Source organism: Muscardinus avellanarius (assembly GCF_963383645.1).
Source record: "Muscardinus avellanarius genome assembly, chromosome: 1".
In the NCBI taxonomy this organism is placed as follows: Eukaryota; Metazoa; Chordata; class Mammalia; order Rodentia; family Gliridae; genus Muscardinus; species Muscardinus avellanarius.
The window spans coordinates 7,030,225-7,054,721 of record NC_137786.1 but is presented as its reverse complement, the minus strand read 5'-3'; positions in this window follow the sequence as shown (position 1 = coordinate 7,054,721).

Sequence of the window (24,497 nt, the reverse complement as noted above, 5' to 3'; positions counted from 1 at the left end):
TTGCTTAGCATAATATTCTATAGTTCCATGACTTAAGACTATTTCTAAGAGGCAGAACATCAAAGACTTGACCTCAGTCCAGGAATAATATTTTTTTTTACCTTAGTCCCTCAGTAACTGTGTTGTCCAAATACAATCCACAGAAAGCCAACCTTATATGCACAGGAATGGTGTTCCCAGACACCTTGGCTCTGTTGCAAAGGCCTGGGGTTGCTTAACCCAGTTCACATTTTGTGGTGGTGGTGGGTGGAAATAGTGCAGCTCACTGCTACATTCATTTAATTTTACATAGGACTGCTCTTTGAGGCTACAGCAAATCTGACTGTGGCTCATCAGTTGAAGTGCTTTTGTTTGGATCATATACAGTTAAAACTCACTTACAAGAAAGTTGAACATGGGTTTGATTTCCTACAATGAAACCTGGGCCTTTGACTGACCAGCAGATATGGAGAAATAATTGGCAAGGTGCAGGCAGCAAAGCAAAAGTCAAAATCTCTCACCAGTGGCAATCTTTCAAAAGATGCCTTGCCCACCCACACACATCCAGCTCAGATTTCTGTGGAGTATCTTACAGTAACATTACTGCAGAAAAGACTTTTAGTTCTTCATTGCCAGCATCTTTCCATCTATCAATTTACAAAAATCCTCTAGGTCTGTGATTCACAAGTTATCTTGGGGCAAATACTGCCTAGTGTCCTCAGGGCCAAGGGGTAGATTCTAAGTTTATCCCTTGGTTCCAAACTCAGGGGAAGCAGGTCTTAACAGCATCAAAACAAACATTACTATGGGCAAAGTTAAATGGTCAAGGAAGACTTTATTCAAGGCTTCCATTCAAGGCTTTTGCAGCATAAACCAAACCATCAGAATGCAGCTTGTACTTAATGCTAGGGAAATTTTTTTAATTAATTAATTAATTTATTTATTTATTTATCTATCTATTTATTTTAGCACTATAAGTGATTGAAACCAGGGAATACTCTACCACTGAGCTACACTTTCAGCTATTTCTAATTTTTATTTTAAAAGAGGGTTTCCCTAAGTTACCCAGGTTGGCCTTGGAATTGTGACACTCCTGACTCAGCCTCCCCAGTAGCTTGGATTATGGGAATGGGCCACCATAACTGGCTAGGTGATAAAAATTTTAGCAGTTGGGCTGGGGTTAGACCAAAGTCCACCTGTGTTTGCTAATTGGTCTTACTTAGAAGAAAAGGAATGTCCCTCTAACTCCCTGATAACTTTTAAGTGGTAGCTTTAAAAGGGTACTTTCCTCTTTTCTATAAGCTTCTGAAGCCATTTCCAACACTATTTTAGTAAAAAAAGACCCAGACAAAAATCATTTACAGAACAATTCAAATTAGTTATAAAATAACGCATGATAACCTACTTCTTTTTTTTTAAACAAGTGTGAAAAAATGTTTATTTTTAAAATGAATAACATTGTTTTAAGCATTTTATATTTAAGAACATTAGAGCCGGGCATGGTGGCACATGCTTGTAATCCCCGTGCTTGGGAGGCTGAGACAGGAGGATTGCACAGGTTCGAAGCCAACCTCAACTGGCTTAAGAGACCCTGTTTCCAAATAAAATATAAAAAAATAGGTCTGGGAGTGTAGCCTGGAGGTAGAAGGCCCCTGGGTTCCATCCCAAGTACCACCAAAAATAAAAAATAAAAATAAAAATAAAAAAGAACAGTAGAAAGCTGACTTGTATCTATACCAAATTCATGAAAGTGATTGCCTCTTAGAAAAAAAATGAAGAGAAAAAAATAAAAAGCCAGAATAGAAAACCTATATATTTTAACATTTGCTGTAAAGACTATTAAAAATCAAACAAACAAAAAACAGTCCTAAAGAAACTATTGAGATGTGTGTGTGTGTGTATTTGTTGTATGATAATAGTAAAAACCAAACATGTTAGAATTTCCAAGAGCCAACTTGCAAGAGAACATTTGCAAGGCCACACAGATTAGGCAAATTTGCAATATCTCATTAAAATAAAAAAATCTAAGATAGTAGTAAATGCATTTCAAATGCATGGTTTTAACACTTGCCGACATCCCTTGGGTAGAGAGAAAATAGACAGCACGTATTCATGTATATTGTAGGAAACCCCCAGCTAGTACATCTTGAGTTCTAAGTGGAAGCAGCTTTCCTTTGTGCAGAAACACAGAACAATTTACAGAACAATGCAAATCAGCTTTTAAATAATGCAAGAATTTTCAAGAGCCAACTTGTAAGAGAACATGTGCAAGGCCACACAGATCGGCACATTGACTTACAGGGTCCAGCTCTGCAGAATACTGCCCGTTCATTGGTCTTGTTTAATGAGCTATACTTGCAGGGAAGTCAAAGTCCTGACTACAGGTAAATGTTGCCCTATGTGGGCTCTTCCAAGTTCGAAGGCCTCCTACAGATGTTTTATGCTGCTGAACCTAAGTTTATAAGTGTACAAAAATAATACAACTATTTGATGATAGTACAACTGTCTGATGATGATAAAACTATTTAGTTAAATTATGGTGACTATATCATAGGCGAAACATCCAAAAACCTAAAGAGAAATCATTTGCCTAAGCCACTGGGGCAGAGACAGGACTAACCCATATCCTTTTCTTCCTAAGCTGCGTGTTGAATAGAGGAGTGAAGAATTGGGTGCTCTTTCTAGACTAATTGAATTGGGAATAAGCTTGAATTTTCTTAAGAGAAATTTGGTGTCTACAATATAATAGGTGGTCTCTAAGACTAATATGTATTTTATAAAATGGTGGTGATGGATTTGATTGATTCTTCTGAAGAGCAGGTTGGAAGAAAGAAACCTAGAAAATCTGTCCCCAGTGACACAAGGAGCCTCCTGTTTCAGTCTCCTAAGTACTGAGATTACAAGTGTGTTCCATGGTGCCCAACTCTCTTTTTTCTTTTGCAAGTTCGATTACTTTAAAGAGTTTTACTTGATTTCAAGTGGCTGTGGTCAATTGAATGAATGGTTTAGCTAAGACTTATTTGAAGACCATTTATGTCTAGAAAAAGAGGTTTAGTAATAAACTGTATTGCCTTGGAGAGCTGCTGTAGAAAGCCTAATGATCAAAGTTCTGATCCAGCAGATCAGAAATCATTCCTAGCTTTTGTCTCCTGGTCAAGCACTAGTATGCAGCTCCAGCCCCCTGGGATGCTGTTCCCAGAGCAGATGCTGCTGGGCCTGGTGTGATTTGTCTGGACATAACCAGTGGCAAGTGGAGCACAACTGGGTACATGTGACAGGGAACTGAGGAGGGCGGCCTTTAGGAGCCCAGGGCTTCAGTCCTCCAACTGCAAAAACTGAACTGTGCCAATGACCATGCTTGTTTGACAGTTGTTGATTCACAGCTGAATGACATTTTGAATCAGCCTGGGTTCTGTGCATGTACCTGGCTGAGCTGTGCCCAGACTTCTCACCCATGGAAGATGATACATTCATGCGGTCTTAAATCACTAGGTTTCTGGTGATTTGCTACACACAAAAAGAAAATAGAACAGATAAGTTTCTTTTTGTAGATACAAAACAACTTTAGAAAATTGAAGTACACATACATCCCAAAGTCAGATGGCTATGAAAGGAGGATTAGAACAAATAACTGTAAGTTTTACCAAAGAAACAGGATGAGAAAACATTTCAAAAGAATGCAATATATTGCTGTTCTAATGAACTTGAAAATATCCAGATTTTGAAAATGTATATGGATACATTTGCTTACCTACCGGTTTCTATCTACTTATTTACATATTTGTGTTTCTATACACACATTTTCTCATAGAAATTACTGAAATTATATAAAGGAACTCTGATACTGGGTTTATACAAAACTTTCAAGAAACAAATAACTACTAATTTAATTGAACTCCTTTGCTGTAGGGATAAAGGAAGTTTGTTAAATCATTTTATGAAGCTAACACACACAAATGGATACCAAAATCTAAAGAGTACCCAAGAATGGAAAAGTGACTGATCCTAAACAGTTTTAGATACAGGTTTCAAATTAATAAGTAAAGTACTAGTAAATCTAATGTAAACATTGATTGTAAGTATAGGCTTTGAATTAGTAAATAAAGTATTAGCAAGTCTAATGTGAAAACATAAAGGATTTAGACATCATAAACAAGTCAAAATTACATTGGCATAAGAGAGTCTGACTCTACTTTTTAATGTTTGCTGATTGCTCGCAGCCACATTATTTCCTCTCCCCTTTGTGGTCCCACCTGGGCAAGCTGATGGAGTGGGTCCTGCTTATTTTGATGCCATCCAGAGAGATGTGAATATTGGAACCACAGGAGCCTCTGCTTATGCTAAGCAAACATCACCTGAGCTCCAGTCTGAACCACAAAAGTCACATTTCCTTTTGCTTTCCAGAGATTTTGCACTAGTTTGGTAGGCCTATGCTACCCTCCCTTAATTTTGTAAGCAGCACATTTTTTATGCCCTGTTGGTGCGTGTGTGTGTGCGTGTACGCGTGTGCACATGTGTCCATCAGTATCAACATCTGTACCACTATGGTTTTCTTTCTGTCCTGGTTCTGCCTGGTGCTTGTGCCAGTTCTAATGCAAAGATTCTGTATTGGGAAGTTTACTGATATAATTCATCTAACAAGTAATTTTTATTCCAGTCATTCATTATAAAAGTCTTCTATATGCACATTAAAATTCAATTTATGTACAAATGTTTTTGATATTTTACTAATGTCATATTGGCACATAATTTTTATTTCTACAAGCGATTCAACTTCTCTAAAGGACAAAAAAAAAAAAAAAACCCACAAACTTCTTTTACCTGGGGCCATCCATACTCAGCACTGCTTATCTACTAGAATGTTCAGTGGTTGAGTTGCCCAAATAGTACATAACAGGTCTGGCCTCATTTTCTTCATTCATAATATTGTGAAGAGAACCGAAAAATCACCCTCATCCCATTTCCTATGGACAAGCTTTGCTAACATTTTCTAGGCATAACCACATTGATGCCTGTTCTCTCTGTCTCGTGCTATTATGGTGCCCATGCCAATTCATATGAAAGCTTAGTTAACTTAATGTATTGATGCTCACCTCCAAGTGACCAACTGATTAAACAATTTTTATTATGCATATTTAAAAAATGTTTTGGGGAGGAAATGGGGATGAAACCCAGGGGCATTCTAACTCCGAGATACACTCCCAGCATAGTTTTTATTCTTTGTCTTGAAACAGGGCCTCACTGAGTTGCAAAGGGCCTCACTACATAGTAGCTGAGGCTGTCCTTGAACTGAGATCTTCCTGTCTCAGCTTCCCAAATGTTGGGATTACAAGTGTGCACCACCATGGCGGGCTTGCAGTGTGCATCTTTAAGCAAAAGAACACCCTTAGGAAAGAAATGGATTTGTTGACATGTGATTAATTGTTTGATATAATTAATGCTAGGACTGGAGAGTAGAATGCAAGGTATCATTAGCTAGTGATTAATCAAATTGGGCTGATATACAATATATGGTGAAACACATAATCAGAGCTGCCACACAGAATAAGCATCAATGCCAGTCATGGGACAATGGCCCCTGTAAACACACTGTCTGGTTTTATTAGAATGGTCAGTATTATCCAAACATCAGCATGCATCACACTGCAAAAATAGAGTGATGATGCTGTGAGCAGACAGCACGGGGGGGGGGGAGGTCTAGTGGATTCAGGCTTTAGATGTCAGCTCAGTAACCATAGAGGTCGAGACTCTTTACCAGACATCAAAGTAGGAGTAACTCTCTCAAAATAGAAGCGTAGATGCAGTAGAGAAACATCCCCACACACAAGATGCTGAATAAAGAGTGTAAAGGGGAGCAAAGTAACAATGCTGCTCGAGTTTTCTATCAAACACTACTGTAGGGATGGAAGGGACCAAAGTGTGGCAGGTATGGTTTGGGATTGACTGGCAAAGGATTTCTTTTTTGTTTGTTGGTCTGTTTCAATGTATATTTTCAATTCCTTTTTCAAATTTTTTATTGGTGCATTGTAGTCATACATCTTAATGGGGTACAAGATGGTGGAGGCATACATGCACACATCACCCAATTAGCCCTAACCCATTCAGTTCCCACCCCATTCCCTCCCCCTCTCTCTGTCTCATATTTGGCTTAGTGATTGGCATTGATATATTTGTGAATGTACATCATGTGCATTAGAGAATTTCCCTCTCCCCCTTCCATCCCCTCATTTAGATAGCCTTCATACTCATCTACAGTATCTCCTTCTTAGTCTAGAGTTCCACCTATGACCCGTTTCTACCTAGCTTCCGCATGTAGCTTTTCATATATATATATATATATATATATATATATATATATATATATATATATATATATATATATATATATATATTTTCTAGTGTTTCCCCTGCAAATATCTGTATCCACATTTCTTCTTTTATGAGGACATGGATTTGGGTCCACTCCAATGACTTCACCTAATGTTAACTATGAGAAGACTATTTCCAAATAAGGTCATTTTTTTTTTTTGGTTGTACTGGGGGTGGAACCCAGAGGCTTTCTACCTCCGGGCTATACTCCCAGACATATTTTATATTTTTTTTGGAAACAGGGTCTCACTAAGTTGCGGAGAGCCTCACTTAGTAGCTGAGGCTGGCTTCAAACCTGTGTAATCCTTCTGTCTCAGCCTCCCAAGCACGAGCATTATAAGCGTGCGCCACCATGACCAGCTTCAGGTCATGTTTTGAGGTATGTTCTGGGTGTTAGAATGTGTGTATACATGTGTATACACACATAGACATATATGTATATGTACATATATATGCATATGTATATTTGTATTGGTGCGTTGTAAATTGTAATTATATATTATGCTGAGGTATGGAATGATAGAAACACACTTGCACCCAGCACTTGGAGCACTTTTTTCCAGGTCCCACCCCGTCCCTCCCCTTCCCCACACTTGTCTTTGAGATTGGCATCAGTAATTTAATATACATACATGGCATTTTTTCCACTGTTACCTTCCTTCAGTATCTATCACCCCTCCTCTTTCACCCAAACCCAATTCCATTTCAGCTCCTGCTTCTCTATCAGATGTTACCCCTGTTCACCAATTTCTTTCTAGCTTCCACATATGAGAAAAAAAATTTAACTATTTGCTTCTTGAGATTGGCTGATCTCATTAGCATAATATTCTTAAGTTCCATTCATTTTATTCTGCAAATGGCCTTATTTTGTTCTTCTTCATGGCTGATCTTGTAGATATTTACCATATTAAATTAAGGCCACATAGTTCCCTACTTTTAACATTGTGACTGGACATTTAACAGGACTTTAAGTCCAGTCTTTATAACTTGGTTATCTTCATGCTGAACAAAGTCTGTTTGCATAACTGACTGGTCCCCAGGGGAGTGCACCCTGGCGGCTTTGTGACTTGTCTACCCTTCCTCTGCTTCTCTGGGGAGGAGCCCTGTATGAACAGCGCGGCTTTCCACATTCGCGCAGTTTCCATCCTTCTCCTGCTCATTTTCCCATTCAGTGCCTTCGGAGCCTCTAGGCAGCTGCCGTCTCAGCCCTGGCGACCCCTGCCACTTTTGTTCAGTAAACGCACTTTAATGTGTCCATTTGGATTATCTCAAGGCCCTTAGTGATTCCTCTTATGTCTTTGGCCCTGCTGCTCCTACAAAGCCCTCACAGGTCGTTGTCAGCGTCCTCCGGGGCCGAGGGGAGGTAGCTCGCGCTCAGTTTGCAGCTCCTCTGAAGCCAGCAGCGAAGAAGCCGATGCACTGGCCTGAGGGAAACCAGTAGAACAGTGTGGGAGCGAGTGTGCATGGCTCACGCCTGAGGAAAGGTAGCGTCACTCAGCAATGTCTAGGAAATACCGTGTTTCACACATGCCTCCAAAGAGGATGGTCATTCCAAAGAAAGCCAGTGGGGAAAAGGGGAAAGTATGGTTCCTGAAATTAAGGATATAAAAAACATCATCTTCTAGCCATACAGCCAAGTCAGGTGTTCCCAACGTAAAAGTGGTAACTGTGTAATATATATATATATATATATATATATATATATATATATATATATAATATACAATGTATTATATACTACATTGATATTAATACACATATATAACATATTAATGCATATATTATATAAGGTTGTGTATGCTAACATTAACATTAATGTTATTTAATATCAATATTAATACACATGTATATGGCAAATATAATATTAATATATTATGTTATATATACATTGATATTAATGCATTGATATATAATTATGCCATTCTATATAATTTTAAATAATAATTATATAATATATAAAGAAATACATATAATAATTAATAACTATGCCATTCTATATACTTTAAAACATTATATTATACATGATAAATAGATGGAACTTTATTTCAACAAAAAAGGTATAAATTAAAAACTGAAGTTAAAATGAACTATAGAATTTACCGAAACTTTAACTCAAAGTATTAATTTTGAAAAATCTGTCTATGTGTCATAGTATGGGACTGGGGCTTCAGTTGGCTCTTGGGTTAGGATTTTGATGTGCCCGTGCAGTCTCCAAGAATTTCATCAACTTACTCAAGAAATAACTCCATGCTTTCTAGAAGCCGGGTGCTGTTCTATGGATTACATCACACTAGCTGTTTTCTTTCACGATGTCTACATTTAGAGGGGGTGGGGTGTAGCACAAGTAGACTGTGGGTGGTTAAGAAACTACTGGATCTGAGGTCTAGAAGGTCAACTGTTAGCACTGCATTTTGCAGTTGATAGATATGTGTATATATGTCTGCATATTCATGTGCACATACATATATACACAAATATATAATATATATTGTGCATTAGCAGTGTCATAATTTTGAAAAACAACTTTTTTGAAAGACCAAATACTTTTTATATATTAACATATTTAAAAAGCTGGTTGGAGTAACTTTAACTAGAATGAAGAAGTCATTCTCTCTGATCAATTAGCAGAAGGCTGGTTTTCAAAATGAACCCCAACTAGAATGCAAGTAAGAAGCAGTGGTGAATGTGTGTAATCCCAGTAAATGGGAGGCTGACACAGGAGGACTGCGGAGTTGAAGTCAGCCTCAGCACTTCATGAGGCTCTAAGCAACTTAGTGAGATACTGTCTCGAAATAAAAAATAAAATAAAATTAGAAAGGGCTAGAGGCATAGCTCAGAGGGAGAGAGGTAGAATGCTCCTGGGTTTAATTCCTAATACAAAAAAAGAATTCCAAAGCAAACAGATTATTACTTTAAGAGGAAAAACACAATTGTCTGTAACAAATGTCTTGGTGAGTTTGTTTGGTACACTGGATGTCAAAAGTCAACAACTTAAATCTTTGGAACTAATAAAACTTATTTCACACTATTATGAAAAATCCCTTCACTGTCTTATAATGGATTTGGAGAGGAATGCAACATTATAATAATAAGATATGAAGCAAGTAGAGATTTGATGTATTTTGTGATTGGATCTGACACAAGCAGTCTCAGTATTTCCTTATCTACATAAATTTAATAGGTAACTCAGCACTTCTATTTTAGAAGCTCTTACACTGGTTCACTCTTTTCCCAGGACCCATTTTCAAAATAGTTTATATGTTACACACATAACTGATTATGCATAATATAACATAGGCTTATATGGCATCCATTTAAACTCATATATGGAAAATCTCCAGCTCCGTGGGCACTATGGCACTTTTCTCTAATGTCATTCCCTTCCTGTGCCGGAGTTTGATTTTCTACATTACTTTTTGACTTGCCAATACATAGTGCTTATATAATACACCCAGTTGTGTAGGTTTCAAACACATATCTAAACAAAGTGTGCTAATGACATATTTTGAAATGTATGTGTCTTCTTCTGGAGCTGCATTTTTTAGGCCATGTACCCCTGTGGTCTAGATGAAAATCTTTGCTTCTCCACAGAATTTCATATCTGATGGAGTAAACAGTGCAGTCTATTTTTCCAATTTTCCTGATAAAGTTTGGGCCTTTTCCTCTGCTTGCCTGCCTTCGCCTCTTGGCTGCCAGTGGAAACTCGCACAGCGTCTTTGTGCACATCTTCACAGTCTCAGAGTCATCTTCCCAGGACTAAGATGGCTGAGTGGCCAGTTTGGATATGAAAGTCAAAGTGGGAAGAACCAATCTCGGGATTTTGGAAGAAGAGCTTGGGAATGAGAAACGTTCAGGGTTACCACCTTGGCACCATGCAGGCTTGGGGATCTGAGAGTCTTAGAGTGTGGGCAGCTAAATTCTATTTCTCAAACTTCTGCTCACACGTCCCCTCCTCAAAGCCAAGGCCAACCTAACCGTGCTTTCTCAGTTTGGTGATTTCTCCTTACAGTCGCTGTTTTCTTCAGAACAGCATCAGTTCCGCAATAGCATCCTTTGCCGTTAGTGCACCGGTTTGTGGACAGCTCCCTCTCCCTCCACTTTGAGGCAGAGCTTCATCTGCCAGCTCACCTCCGCATCTCCTGAGCCTGAGTTAGCACCTGCACACAGGGCGCTGCTCAGTAGACACTTCCAGAGTGAAGAAATGTAATGAGGGCCTGTTGCTCAGGCCTCCTCCTTGTCTGGTATAGAGAGTCCTGATGAGCTCTTCCCAGGAGACTGTATTTTCAGGAGCCAATGTGTCTGGCAGCAGAATGCTCAGCAGGAGGCTGTTCTGAGCTCCTGAGACATTGCAAGGTACAGAGACTGAATGAGCAGAGACAGGACATGCTGAGGGCCAGGACAGTCCTGGTCACTAGCCACAGCCATCTAAGGTCCACAGCCATTACCCAGGTAAAGTCTGGGTAATGGCTTCCTCCAGGAAAAGTCTGTACTCATTATCCATTGGCAGGGATGGGGGGATATTGATTAACCAAGTCATAAAGAAGAAGACTGGGGAAAGAAATTATATGAAATATTTGAGCCCACTGTGTCTATAAGCCACTTAGTAACTCTCAGCCTCCAGATTGTATCCAGCTAAAAAGGCTTCATAGATTTCTTTCCATTTGAACATTCTGGAATCTCAAGGGAGTAGCCTAACTGGAACTCCAATATGCTAAGAATCCAATATCTTAGTCCTTGCAGGCCGCTTCACAAAATATCTAACTGGTTAGTTTATAAATAGAACTGTATGGGGAGAGGGCACCAAATACAGATTAAATGTGTAACATTTACTTTCAATAAAAATATTTAAAAAAATAAAACAATAAAATAAATAAATAAATAAATAAATAAATAGAAATGTATGACTCACCATTCTCGAGCCTCAGAAGTCCAAGGTCAAGACACAAGGAAATCTGGTGTCTGGTGAGGGTGCACACTGTTTCTAAGAGAATGTCTCCTTGCAATGGTCTTGCAGAATAAGAGGGGGCTGGCAACCTGTCTTAAGCTTCTTTTATAAGAGCCCTAATTCCACTTATGAAGGTGGAGTCTTTAGGACTTAAACACCACCCCAACACCAATGCATTATTACATTGAGTTTTAGGTTTTCTGATAAATGAATTCTTCAGGCGCACTAACATTCAGAACACCTCAACCCACCTGTCTTCTTTTAGCAACTATAAAGTATCAGAGGGCTGGGATTGTTGTTCAGTGATAGAACACCTTCCTCGCATGCACAATACCCTGGGTTCAATGTTCAGTACAGAAAAAAAATGTTTGATAGTCCCCTGCTACAGAAATAGAGAGTGATGTGGTCAGATATATTAGTTTCAGTATTAAAAATCTGTAGATAAATTCAAGACATATATTAAGATCCAATAATTACAACCAGGCAAATCTGATAGAAACAGTACTTTCCCTTCCTTTCAAAGTAATAAAAGCTGTTAATATGGTAGAGATCTGATATATTTTGATAGTGAAAAGACAGCTTCTCTTAAGCAGAAAGATTATTTCCTGTATATTTAATGTGATCTTACATTCTCAGAAAATGAATTTAAATTACATATTATATTGTGCTGAGGAAAGAAATCTATATGCCTGTCCGTGATATACATTTTTGGTATTTGTTAGATAGATTCTTGCAGACAAATGAAAATAGATTCAGTCAGGCAAAATCAAATTAAATAATTCCACCACATAATTGCAATGAATTTATTGCAGATGAGAATCAAGAATCACTTTAGCAGAAACATCAACTTATGAAGCAGGCTCCATTTTACTCAATGCTCATTTAGAGAAAAAATAATTCGGTTGCGGGATCTCAAAATAACATCAGTTTGTCTGGTTTGGAGAGGCATAGAAATAACGAGTGTGCCTGTTTTTATTCTTTCCACTTAAGCTTATATTAGATTAAATTTCCATGTGTACTGCTCTATCAGTAAATGCATAAGTCTAGAGATACTTCTCATGGGCAGCCATTAGGTTGAATTCTTTGAACTACAGATTTTATATGCAATGAAAAGGAAAAGAAAGAAAATATGAGCAATTGTTCCCCAAAGATGGCGACAGACACAACAGTGCTGAGGTGTCCCTGATAGAGACAAGCCTGCCCGTCCCCTTTGTTAATGTCAGGTGCACAAGCCTCTGTAGATGTCATTATCAGCTGTGTTGCTGTTCAAGTTGTGGGTTTATTATTGTGTTTTGTTAGTTTCTCATAGAACATTTTATTTAGTATTCTTCACAAAGTAAGAATGTGGTGGTTTGTGCATGTGCATAAATATATATTTACCCAATGAATGATATTGTGTGAGTATGTGTGAAAGACAGAGAGAAAGATTATATATATATATATATATATATATATATATATATATATATATAGAGAGAGAGAGAGAGAGAGAGAGAGAGAGAAGAAAAAAATGTAAGGGACTATTATATGGAGCTTATCAGTCATGGTGGCCCATGCAAGTAATCGTAGGACTAGAGAGGCTCAGACAGACATGTCAAAGATTTGAGGCCAGCCTCAGCAATTTAGCAAGACCTTCAGAAACCTAGCAAAACTCTGCTGCACAATAAAAAAATAAAACGGGCTGGCAGTATAGTTCAGATGTAGAACACTCATGGGTACAACTCCCAGAACCACATACAGTAAAGGGGACTGCACAAAATGTATATAAAATTTTATACATGAGAATGTATGCTTGGTTATGTGTATGGCTATGAGTATTTAATACTTATTTAGAACATATTTGTTCATTAGATATTTTCCATCTTCAAATCTATGCATTCATGTAAAGCTTTTTTTTTTAACATCATACTTACTCTTTTTGTATGCCAAAAAGTAATTCTTTACTTTTATCACAAAGTACACAACCTTAAAATTAATAAAATCCTGGGGGGCAGCTGGGCATGGAGCATGCCTGTAATCACAGTACTTGGGAAGCTGAGACAGGAGGATAGCAGGTTCTAGGCAAGTCTTAGCAACTTCCTGAGGCCCTCTGCAATTTAGTGAGACTCTGTTTCAAAATAAAAAATGAAATAAGTATGGGAAGTAGCTCAGAGGTAAAACACCCCTGAGTTCAATTCCCAGAACCACAAAAGCAAAACTAAAGAAGACAAAACCCTAGGGTACTTTTGGCTAGCCCTGAGTTGAATGATACTTACTTGTAAGTTTTAAAAATTAGTTGATTTAATAATTAGTTGATGATCAAATTAGTTTTTATTCAAATACAGATATTTAAAATTATAACTGTTCCACTTCATTTCTTTTCTTTTATTTGATAACTAAAAATTGAACACAGAGGTACTCTATTTCACTCTGTCTCTGACCTAATCATCTAGCCCTAAGTTTCTGGGGCAGGCCTCAAGCCTGTGATCCTCCTGTTACAGGTATGTGCCACCATACCCGGCCTCTTTAAATCTTTAGTAGTAATTTAGTTCACAATATTCCGTTGCTCAATATTGAAGTCATACATAAGACTCCCCAACAGCTACAGTATGGATTCTTTCTAAATTGGGGGACAAAATTGATACATCTGAAATTGTTAGATCAAAAATATGTTCATTAAATCTCTTAATGGTAATTTTTTCTTCTGTACCAGAAGTGCATGTATTATAATTCATTTAAAAGGCTAGGCCTGGGTCTTAGAAGGCAATAGTTTTAGCTTTATTTATTTGGAAGAAGAAATGATTCTCTTATCATCCACTCACTATTAAGGGAAAGACATCTTTCTGGGAAGTCTGAGCCCAGCAGCCAGGGTGGACAGACACTCATTTCCTACAGAGAGCTGCCCTGGGACTAGAAGAGTAACATGTCCAGTTTCACCACTGACCAGGTAGTAAAGCTAAGTCTTCATCTCCGTTTTCTCATCCACTAAAAGGAGATACTTATGCTAGCTTTTCTAGAATTAGCATTGGTCATTGTGTGTGTGTGTGTGTGTGTGTGTATGCATGCTTGTGTGTGTGTGTGTGCGCGCATGCTTGTGTGTGTGCTTGTGTGTGTGTGTGTATGCTTGTGTGTGTGCGTGTGTGTGTGTGTGTGTGTGTGTGTGTGTGTGTGTGTGTTGAAAGAAACAAGCTGTGCACGCTAAAAGGCTATGGTAGAAATGGATCTCAGCGTAGAAGGCCATAGATATAGGTGGCAATGGCTAAGCCTCTGGAAGTCTTGCTAAGTTGCTGAGGCTGCCTCAAACCTGGTATCCTCAGGTCTTAGTTTCCCCAGTATGGGAATTACAAGTGTGCACAACCATACCCTGCTACCATCATTATGTTTCTTGATGAAAAGGTCATGATTATTTCTGCTCTGAAGGTGCTGAAATTTACAGATACCCACTGGAATTTCCTCAGTCTTTGCTTTTATCCTAGGAGATCTCTCTCTTTCTCTCTCTCTCTCTCTCTCTCTCTCTCTCTCTCTCTCTCTCTCTCTCTCTCCTCTCCTCTCCCCTATCTCTCTCTCTTCTATCTCAATCTCTATCTCTATCTCTTTCTCTCCCCCCTCCACTTCACTACAAGAGCAAGAACAGTTAAGGAGAGTCTGTGGTATTTAGATGCAAAGTGGGTCTGTGTATATTCAAAGGTGAATAATACTAGGCTTCTGCTTTGCAGGTGGTCACAAACAGCTAGGGTACACTGACCAATAAAGTGTTGTTTTTAATATTAGGCCAAGTGATGAGAGATGTATACAGAGGATGTCACTGTATACTCAAAAGATGGGATGTGTAAGGTGAGGTGGATAGGTTCTGGGGTCCGTAGCCCTTTATGAGAATACAGTACAGAGGTTAAGGGAGACGTTTACCAAGCAGAAGGAAGGGAAGAGGAGGATGCTGTGCACCCTAGAAACTGGTCATCTGTCTTCTGCCTTTTTTCTCTCTCATTCTCTTTCTCTGCCTCACATGAACAGCCTGAAGAAATTTCTTACTTTTGTGAAAAGAACGAGCATCTAGTAGAAAACTCACACCCAGTGCAGGCTGCAATCTGGCTCTTCAGAAAAGAATACCCGCAGAAACAGATTTGAAGGCTTGCCACTTTCCATGGTGAGAATATTTCCACCATGAGTGATTTCTAGTTCCTGTTGACTTAAAAACTACATTGCAAAATTCTTCAGTATTAACCATCAGCTGGTTCTGGCCCAGCACTGCCCCAGGACAAGTTCCCCATATGAAGGATCAGGTCCCTGCTATCCAACTGACCTCAGCACTTCTCTTCAAAGCCTTCCCCGGTGGCCACTGAATGATGTCCCTTTGGTCCAATGGGGATTTCAGTGCCTGAGTATGGTATAGGCTGCTGGGGAGTTGTGTAGGGGTGACAACAGCAAAGGGTATATTGCGTAGCCTTTAACACAGCATAGCCCCTTTTTCTTCTTGGAATAAAGAAATTTGAATTTTAATTGGAAAGGAGGAAGAGGAGAGTTCCAGAAAGAGGAGATACTGACCATTAAAATGTAGAGTGGAAGAAAATACCAAGTGAAGATCAATATGTCTTGTCTGCAGCCAGAACCTCCAATAAGATTGTGAGAGAGATGGCAAGGAATTTGTTCCTAGAGAAGATATAGGATGAAGAGTTTGCAAAAAAAAAAAAAGGAAAAAAGAAAAGAAAAAAAAACATGTGGTGAAGGCCAGATTACCTGTTTGATTAATTAATCCCTGAGAACATAATTACTGTAAATCTTATCCCTGGGAGCAAAGTGCCTGAACCAAGATTTGCATCTGCAAAATAAATCAATATTAAGTCCAGTGTTTCTGAGATAATTAGGTCCCAAAACTTAGTGGAGATCTTTTATCTAGGTACCAAGTTCTCACTTTCTCAGTGTAGAAATAGACTATGTCAAAAATTTAGACCAGAGGAGAAGAAAGAGCCACAGGGTCTCAATGGGGCTCAGGCTGGGGCATGATAAACATGACTTCAGCTGAAGGACACACAGAAGTGATGTTTCACTTTTTCCATGTAGAAACAGAAGTGGGTCCCAGATACAATCATATATGGCATAGGGGGATGAGACACCATCAGGGAATGGGAACATGGGATGTGCAGTCACAGTGTCTCCAGGAGGAGCGCAGGACCCAGCAAGTCACCTGTGAAGAGGAGGCCACAAATCACCTCTAAACCCAAGCAAGGACTTGAGCAACTCCAAAAGGCTCACAGCAGATACACACATGGCTGGCTTAAAGTCAGTCCAAGTTAGGAGCTAACTGAAACCAAGTGACTGTATGTGTTCCCCCAAAGTCAGGGGAGCTGGAGAGATACAAATGATAGATCCAGGTGGTGGAAGACAAGGAAGGATAAGGGGGGAAAGACAAAGAGGTGAGCATCAGGAAGGAGGGGCAGGAGGCCTGAGGAGGGGCAGGAACCATTAGCTGCTCAGGGAAGCCATTTCCTGAGCAGCTAAGGAAAATGCAAAGTCAGTTACCTGAAAACTCACCAGAGAACGGGCTCTTTCAAGTCTCAGAAAAAAAAATAAAGCAGTGCAAATCCCAGGAGATATTGAGGGAGGTAGGAAAAAGGACATCAAGGATATCTGGGATTCTCCAGAGGCACAGAACCAACCAGAGATGGATGTCAGATGGATGGATGGAAGATACATGGGTGTGTGGTTGGATGGATAGATAGATAGATGATAGATAGATAGATACATAGATAGATAGACAGACAGACAGACAGATAGATTTGGACTGGTAAGGATTGGCTTAGTTGAAGAACTGACTCATGTGAATTTGAATACCTGGGGAGTCTGAGATCAGACTGGAAAAAGACTGGAGCCCCAGAAAAGAGTTGCAGTTGGAGTCTAAAGACATCTGGTAGCAGAATGTGTGTTTGCTCACAGAGGTCAGTCTTTGCTCTACTGAAGGCTTCCAACTGATTGGACAGGGCCTGATGCCCACATTATGGGGGAGAAATGTGCTTTACTTAAAGTCTGCCAATTTAAGTATGCATCTCATCCAGGATAAGTTCTACACTGAAGCCCCCCGCACAATGCGTGAATACCTGGGCAGCTGTAGCCCAGCCAAGTTGACACATGACATTAACCATCACAATGTGACTACCTTTCTGGACTCCCAACATTAAAATGCTGATCAGGACACCTTGGGACCTGGGGATGTGAAAGATAAAATGAGAAGAAAGAAAGTTATTTCAGGGTGACAGTGATGGATGATCAGATAAAAAAATGTATACCAGTATTATACAAAGTAATTACACTTTATGTACAAGAGGAAAATTACAGAAAACTACAGGCAAGGCCTTTGAGATTCTGAAAAAGTGTTTTTAAAAATAATATTTATAATAGAGAAATGAAGGAAATTTTCAGGGTCGAGGGAATTAAATGATTTGGGAATATTTAACAGCATGTTTAATATTTTACTAATAAATCCATGTAAGAAAATAAAATACATAAAACACCTCAAATACTCAAGAAAGTGATTCATTTTGAAGGAATAGAGTTGAGTGACTGTTAAGAGGCCATGGCTACGTATGCTTCCTCTCACTTTGGCACCACCTGAATACAGATCACAAAGCCTGTATTCAACCCTTGCTTTTTCTTTTGTTTTTCTGTCTAGATGAGAACAAAGACATTTTCAAGTAAGAGTAAGTACTCACTAGTCTCAGACACGTGATTGCTGCTAACAAGCCACGCACACACACATGCATGCACACGTGCACACGCTGGACAGATGCCTCCACGAGCAGCAGATCTGAGAAGAGCGAAGCCAAGACAAGTGGACAAGTCTGAGAGTGTGGATCCAGGAGATCTGCCCCTGAGGGAAGGACACAGGAGGGACAGGAAGCAGTTGGAGATGCTCCTTCAGCTTTCTTCCTCTGAGGAGCATGGTGAAATTTCTGTTGCTAACTTCTGTAGTATGAGCTACAGACTCAGAAAGTCTCTGAAACTTTGGCAACTGGACTGTGCAAGTGGGCAGGATCGAGCTTCTGCACATCAGATAGGGCACTGTATATTGGCACTTCTGTGGCAAGAAGCAAGTGAGACATTCCCTCTCTAAGCTATGCCCATTGCTCAGAGAGAAGGACTGAGGCATGAGGTTGATGGGTGGATGGCACAGAATACAGAAAGCTAAATGTAGAAGGCAGGTCATACAATGCCTGTTTAAGTATCTGGGACATTGTTCTTGAGGTTGATGTATCCTGAGATGACAAGAATTCATTTTCTGTTACACCTGATTTTGCTTTGCTTTACTGTTTGGATACTAGTTCTTTACTTTTTATTATCCACCACAAAGGAAACTAGACCAAATCCTGCAAGAATTTTTATAAAAAATCCAAAACGAATAACTAAATTTCCTTAGTGCCTGGTTATAAAAAATACATTTCAGGGCCATAATTCAATTTATTCAGAAAACTGTTTTGTGTAGACTAGTGTACATGGAAAACTGAAACTTTATACCTGTAGCAAGTTTCTTTTTTTAATTGGTAGAGTTAGAAAAGATAGCTTGTGCCTTTGAGAATTACTGCTAATAAATGTTTGCTACTTGCTATTTTACAGCTATATTTTTTCTTTCATGAAAATGTAGGAACTTAATTACTTCTGTTTTAAGACCAATAATTATAGGATTAGTTGCAAGGACAAATTCATGAAAAATCAATTTTAAAAATATAGAATAATATCAAAGAAAAATAGGTGTAAGAAGATTTAAATATTTATAAAAGTCTGAAAATTTAATGTTTTTCTCATGTATTTTAAATGAACTATTTTAAATTCAACATTGTGATGCTTTATTCTTACAGTTAATTAAGAAAATTAACTAATAGTTGGGTGTGGCGGCAAACACTTGTAACCTCAGTATGTGGAAGGCTGAGACAAGAGGATGGTAACTTCAAGGCCAGCTTCATAATAAAAATGAAATAGGGTTTGGGTTGTAGCTCAAAGGTAGAATGATCCTGGGTCTAATAATAAGTACTAAAATAAATGAAAAGAAGGAAGAAAAGAGAAAGAAAGAAAGAAAGAAAGAAGAGAGAGAAAGAAAGAAAGAAAGAAAGAAAGAAAGAAAGAAAGAAAGGAAGGAAGGAAGGAAGGAAGGAAGAAAGAAGGAAAGTAAGAAAATAATAATGAAGTTGAATTACTGATGTGTCGGCTATCCTGCCAGAGGCATGATGACCACAAAATAGATGGTTTTGCCTATAGCTTCTTTCATATAGCAAGATATTTATAAGCTTTTCTTATTTCTTTTCATTACAGAATAATATCTTTTTAATAGCTATAGTACATGTAATATATTCATCATCATCAAATTATCTACTACTGATTGGGTATCTTTTACATTTTTCTCAACTGAATAATGCTACAATGAATATGCATGTACATGTTTCTGTGTGAATATACATTTCATTTCTCTGGGAAATATACTTAGAAATGGGATTTCTGGGTCACAAACTAAGTCTCTATGTTATATCTCTATATTTCATCCCAGGAAAGCAAGGCTGGTTCAACAAATGCAAATTAGTATATGCTATTTATCACATAAATAAAACTGAGAACAAAAGCCACATGATCATATCAATAGATTCTAGAGAAGCATTTGACAATATTCAACACCCTTTCATGTTAAAACACTGCATAAAATTGGAATACAAGGAATTTATTTCAACATCATTAAGGTAAAATACAGTAAATCCAAAGGCAATACGATATTGAATGGGGAAAAACCTGCAGGAATTCTCTCTAAAATTAGGAATAAGACAAAGATGCCCACTATCACCACTCCTTTTCAATATAGTCCTTGAGACTCTTGCCACAGCAATAAGATAAGAGAAGGATATCAAAGGAATTCACATAGGAAAAGAGGAACTAAAATTATCCTTGTTTGCAGATGACGTGATCCTATATCTATAAGACCTAAAGAACTCAACCACAAAACTCCTGGAGCTGATTAACCAATCAGGAATGTGGCAGGGTACAAAATCAACCTGAAGAAATCAGTTGCTTTTCAATATGCCAACAATGAACCCATGAAAAAAGAAATACAGAAAACAGTTCCATTCACAATAACCTAAAAACCAATAAAATACTTAGGAATAAACCTAGCCAGAGACATAAAATATCTCTAAAATAAGAAATATAAAACATTAAAGAAAGAAATTAAAGATATCCCTTGGGTAGGCAGAATCAACATCATCAAAATGGCCATTCTACCGAAAGTGGACTACAGATTCAATGCCAATTCTTATAAAATTACCAATGACATTCTTCACAGACCTAGAAAAATCAGTCGAGAATTTCATATGGGGAAACAAAAGACCAAGAATATCCAAAGCAATTCTCAGAAATAAGAACCATGTAGGAGGCATCACAATCCTTGACTTCAAAATATACTACGGAGAAATAGTAGTTAAAATAGCATGGTATTGGCACAATAACATGCACATAGACCAATGGAACAGAAGAGAAGATACAGAAACGAATCCACATACTTATAGTCAGTTGATCTTTGACAAAGGAGCCAAATGCATATGTTGGAGAAAAGATGGCCTTCTTAACTAGTGGTGTTGGGAAAACTGGCTACCCAATTGTAGAAATATAAAACTAAATCCTTACCTCTCACCCAGCGCAGGAATCAATTCAACATGGATCAAAAACCTGGAAATCAGACCAGAGACTGTGAAGCTATTAGAGGAGGGCATAGGTTCAATACTTCAACATATAAGCACAGGTAGTAACATCCTCAACAAGACCTCCAAAGCTCAGAAAATTAAAACAGAAATTAACAAGTGGAATCGCATCAAACTAAAAAGTTTCTTATCATCAAAGGAAACCATCAAGAGCCTAAAGAGGAAGCCTACAGAATGGGAGAAGATCTTTACCAGCCACCACTCTGAAAGAGGGCTAATATCCAGAATATACAAAGAATTCAAAAGATTCTACACTAGAAAAGCATGTTACCCAATTAAGAAATATGCAACTAAATTGATTAGACAATTCACAAAACATGAGATAAAGATGACCAATAGATACATAAAAAAATATTCAACATCATTAACATTCAGAGAGATGCAAATCAAAACTACAATGAGATTCCATCTAACCCCAGTCAGAGTGGCAAGCATAAAGAAGTTAAATGACAACAAATGCTGGTGAGGATGTGGGGAAAGAGGAACTCTTTTACACTGTTGGTGGGAGTGAAACTAGTTCAGCTGCTATGAAGATCAGTGTGGAGATTCCTTAGAAAACTGAGAATGGAGCCGGGCGTGGTGGCGCACGCTTGTAATCCCCGCGCTTGGGAGGCAGAGACAGGAGGATCGCGCAGGTTCGAAGCCAGCCGCGCGCGTTGGCTTAGGAGACCCTGTTTCCAAATAAAAATGTAACAATAGGTCTGGGAGTGTAGCCCGGAGATAGAAGGGCTTCCAGGAACCCCAGTACCACCAAAAAAAAAAAAAAAAAAAACTGAGAATGGATCCACCATATGATCCAGCTCTACTACTCCTGGGTATCATTCCAAAGAGGTTGAAATCAGAGAACTACAGTAACATATGCATACCCATGTTCATAGCAGCACAATTTACAATAGCCAAAATATGGGACCAAGCTAGGTCTCCATCAACAGGTGAATGGATTGCAAAATTATGGGAAATACATACAACGAAATTTTACTCAGCTGTAAAGAAAAAACAAAATCATATCATTTTCAAGAAGATGAAAAAATCTGGAGAACATTATGTTAAATGAGATCAGCCAAGCACAGAAAGAGAAGGGACACGTGTTTTCTTTAATATGCCCAAACTAGGCAGTGTTAGAGATACCAGAGGGATGCCAGATAATGGAGGTGAAACCTCAGCAAAGCCAAAAATGGAGGGTAGTGGAGGAGGAAGGCTGAGGTTAATTAATGAAAATGTTACATTCAAATATGTGTATACACGTGAATATGACGTAGTTATCCTGGACACTCAGTATCGGGAAGGAGGGAAAAGGGGAAGGGGGGACCAAGGACTGTGTGAATATCTGCCATTGTCAACATGATCTACATTATGATGTGAGACGATAGCGTACCAATCATAAAAAGAAAACAAAACAAAAATACAACCAGCACTGTATGAGGACTCCAATTTCTTCACATCGCACTCATACCTATATTATCTATTTTACATAAAATACTTTACTAGGAGTGACATAGCATCTCCCTTTGAATTTTTACCTCCATTTGCCTGATGACTAATGATATTAAGCATCTTTCCATATACATACTGTCTGTTCTGTATCTTACTTGGGAAATGATTTCTTTTTTAGAGGATATACAAACCATTTTATTTATGTATTTAATTTGTGCAATGTAGTTATACATGGTAATAAGATTCAAAGCAGTAAATACATGTATCCACACAACATATCTTGGTATATTTACCTTTGTACACCATTTTTCCTTCTACGTTCTTGTGCATTCTATTGGGATTGGAACTGATACATTCATGTAGACACGTGACATTATTTGGTATGTTTTCTTCCTCAAGCCTTCTTCCTTCCCCATCTTGTTCTCTCCCACCCTTTCCCCTTTCCTACTCATGTCTTTCAGTTTTATGAAATCTCTCTTCTTTATCATTTTCTCTCACCTTCCACATAGGATACAGACTTATGGCCCTTGAGTTTCTTAGTCTGGTTATCTTGCTTAGAATAATATTCTCTACGTGTATCATTTCCCTTAAACAACATGATTTTGTTGTTTTGTATATTTGAATAAAATTTCATTGTGTTCATATACCTCATTTCCTTATTTATTTATCTATTAAAAGATCCACCCTAGCCAAAGCAATCCTGAGAAGTAAGAATCACGCTGGAGGCATCACAGTAACCGATTACTAGTTACCCTGAAGAGGCATGGTAACAAAAATAGCCTGTCGTTGGCATTAAAGTAAACTTATTAGCCAATGAAATAGAGTAGAAGATAAAGAGAGAAGTCTACACAGCCACAGCTTGCTGCTGACAAAGGCATCAAGCACACACTTAACAAACAACTCAATCAAAAGATGGGAAATGGAACTGAATAGACACATCTCAAAGAAAGAAATACAAGTGGCCAACAAATATATGATAAAATTTTAAACATCATTTAGCAATCAGGAAAATGCAAGTTAAAAATTACACTGAGATTCTATCTAACTCCTGCTAGCTTGGTAATCATCAAGAATACAAATGATAACTGATGGTGAAAATGTGGGGGTGATAGGCACATTTACACAATTTTTATGGAAGTGTAAATTAATATAATTACTATAGAGCTCAGTATGAAGTTCGTAAAAGACCATGAATTAAACTAGGGATGCAGCCGGGCATGGTGGCGCACGCTTGTAATCCCAGCACTTGGAAGGCTGAGACAGGAGGATCACACAGGTTCAAAGCCAGCCTCAGCTACTTAGTGAGGCTCTCAGCAACTTAGTGAGAACCTGTTTCCAAATAAAGTATAAAATAGGTCTGGGAGTATAACCTGGAGGTAGAAAAGCCCCTGGGTTCCACCCCCAGTACCATCAATAAACAAACAAACAAATAAACAAACAAATAAACCAGGGATGCCACTCTCCAGTATTTTCCCAACACAATTTAGGTTAGATCACTATAGTAATATACACATGTCCATATTTATAGCAACACAATTAACAGTACTGAATTTATAAAACCAACCTGGAGGTCTATCAACAGATGAATGAATAAATAAAGAATTATGTTTCTATCCTTTACTTTTTTATATAAATAATTTGCCATTTTGTTGAGATATTGAAAATGTTTTCTCTCATTCTTTTAATTTTTTAAACAATTGGTAGTATCACTTGTATCAAAAGGTTATTAATTTTAATAAAGAAAAATCTGTTTTTCACTTGTGGTTTTATGTGATATCTAAGAAGATTGATTAATGCACAACCAAACAAAATTGCTCTATGTTTTCCTCTAGGAGAGTTTTAACTTTTTTGTACAATTAGGTGTTTTGGTTTAAATCCACTTTAATTTTCTTGATTTTTTTTTTTTTTTTTTTTTTTTTTTGCGGGTCTGGGGATGGAACCCAGAGGCATTTGACCTCTAAGCTACACCCCTGCCCTATTTTTTATTCTTTATTTTGAAACAGGGTCTCACTGAGTTGCGGAGGGCCTCACTAAGTAGCTGAGGCTGTCCTCGAACCGCGATC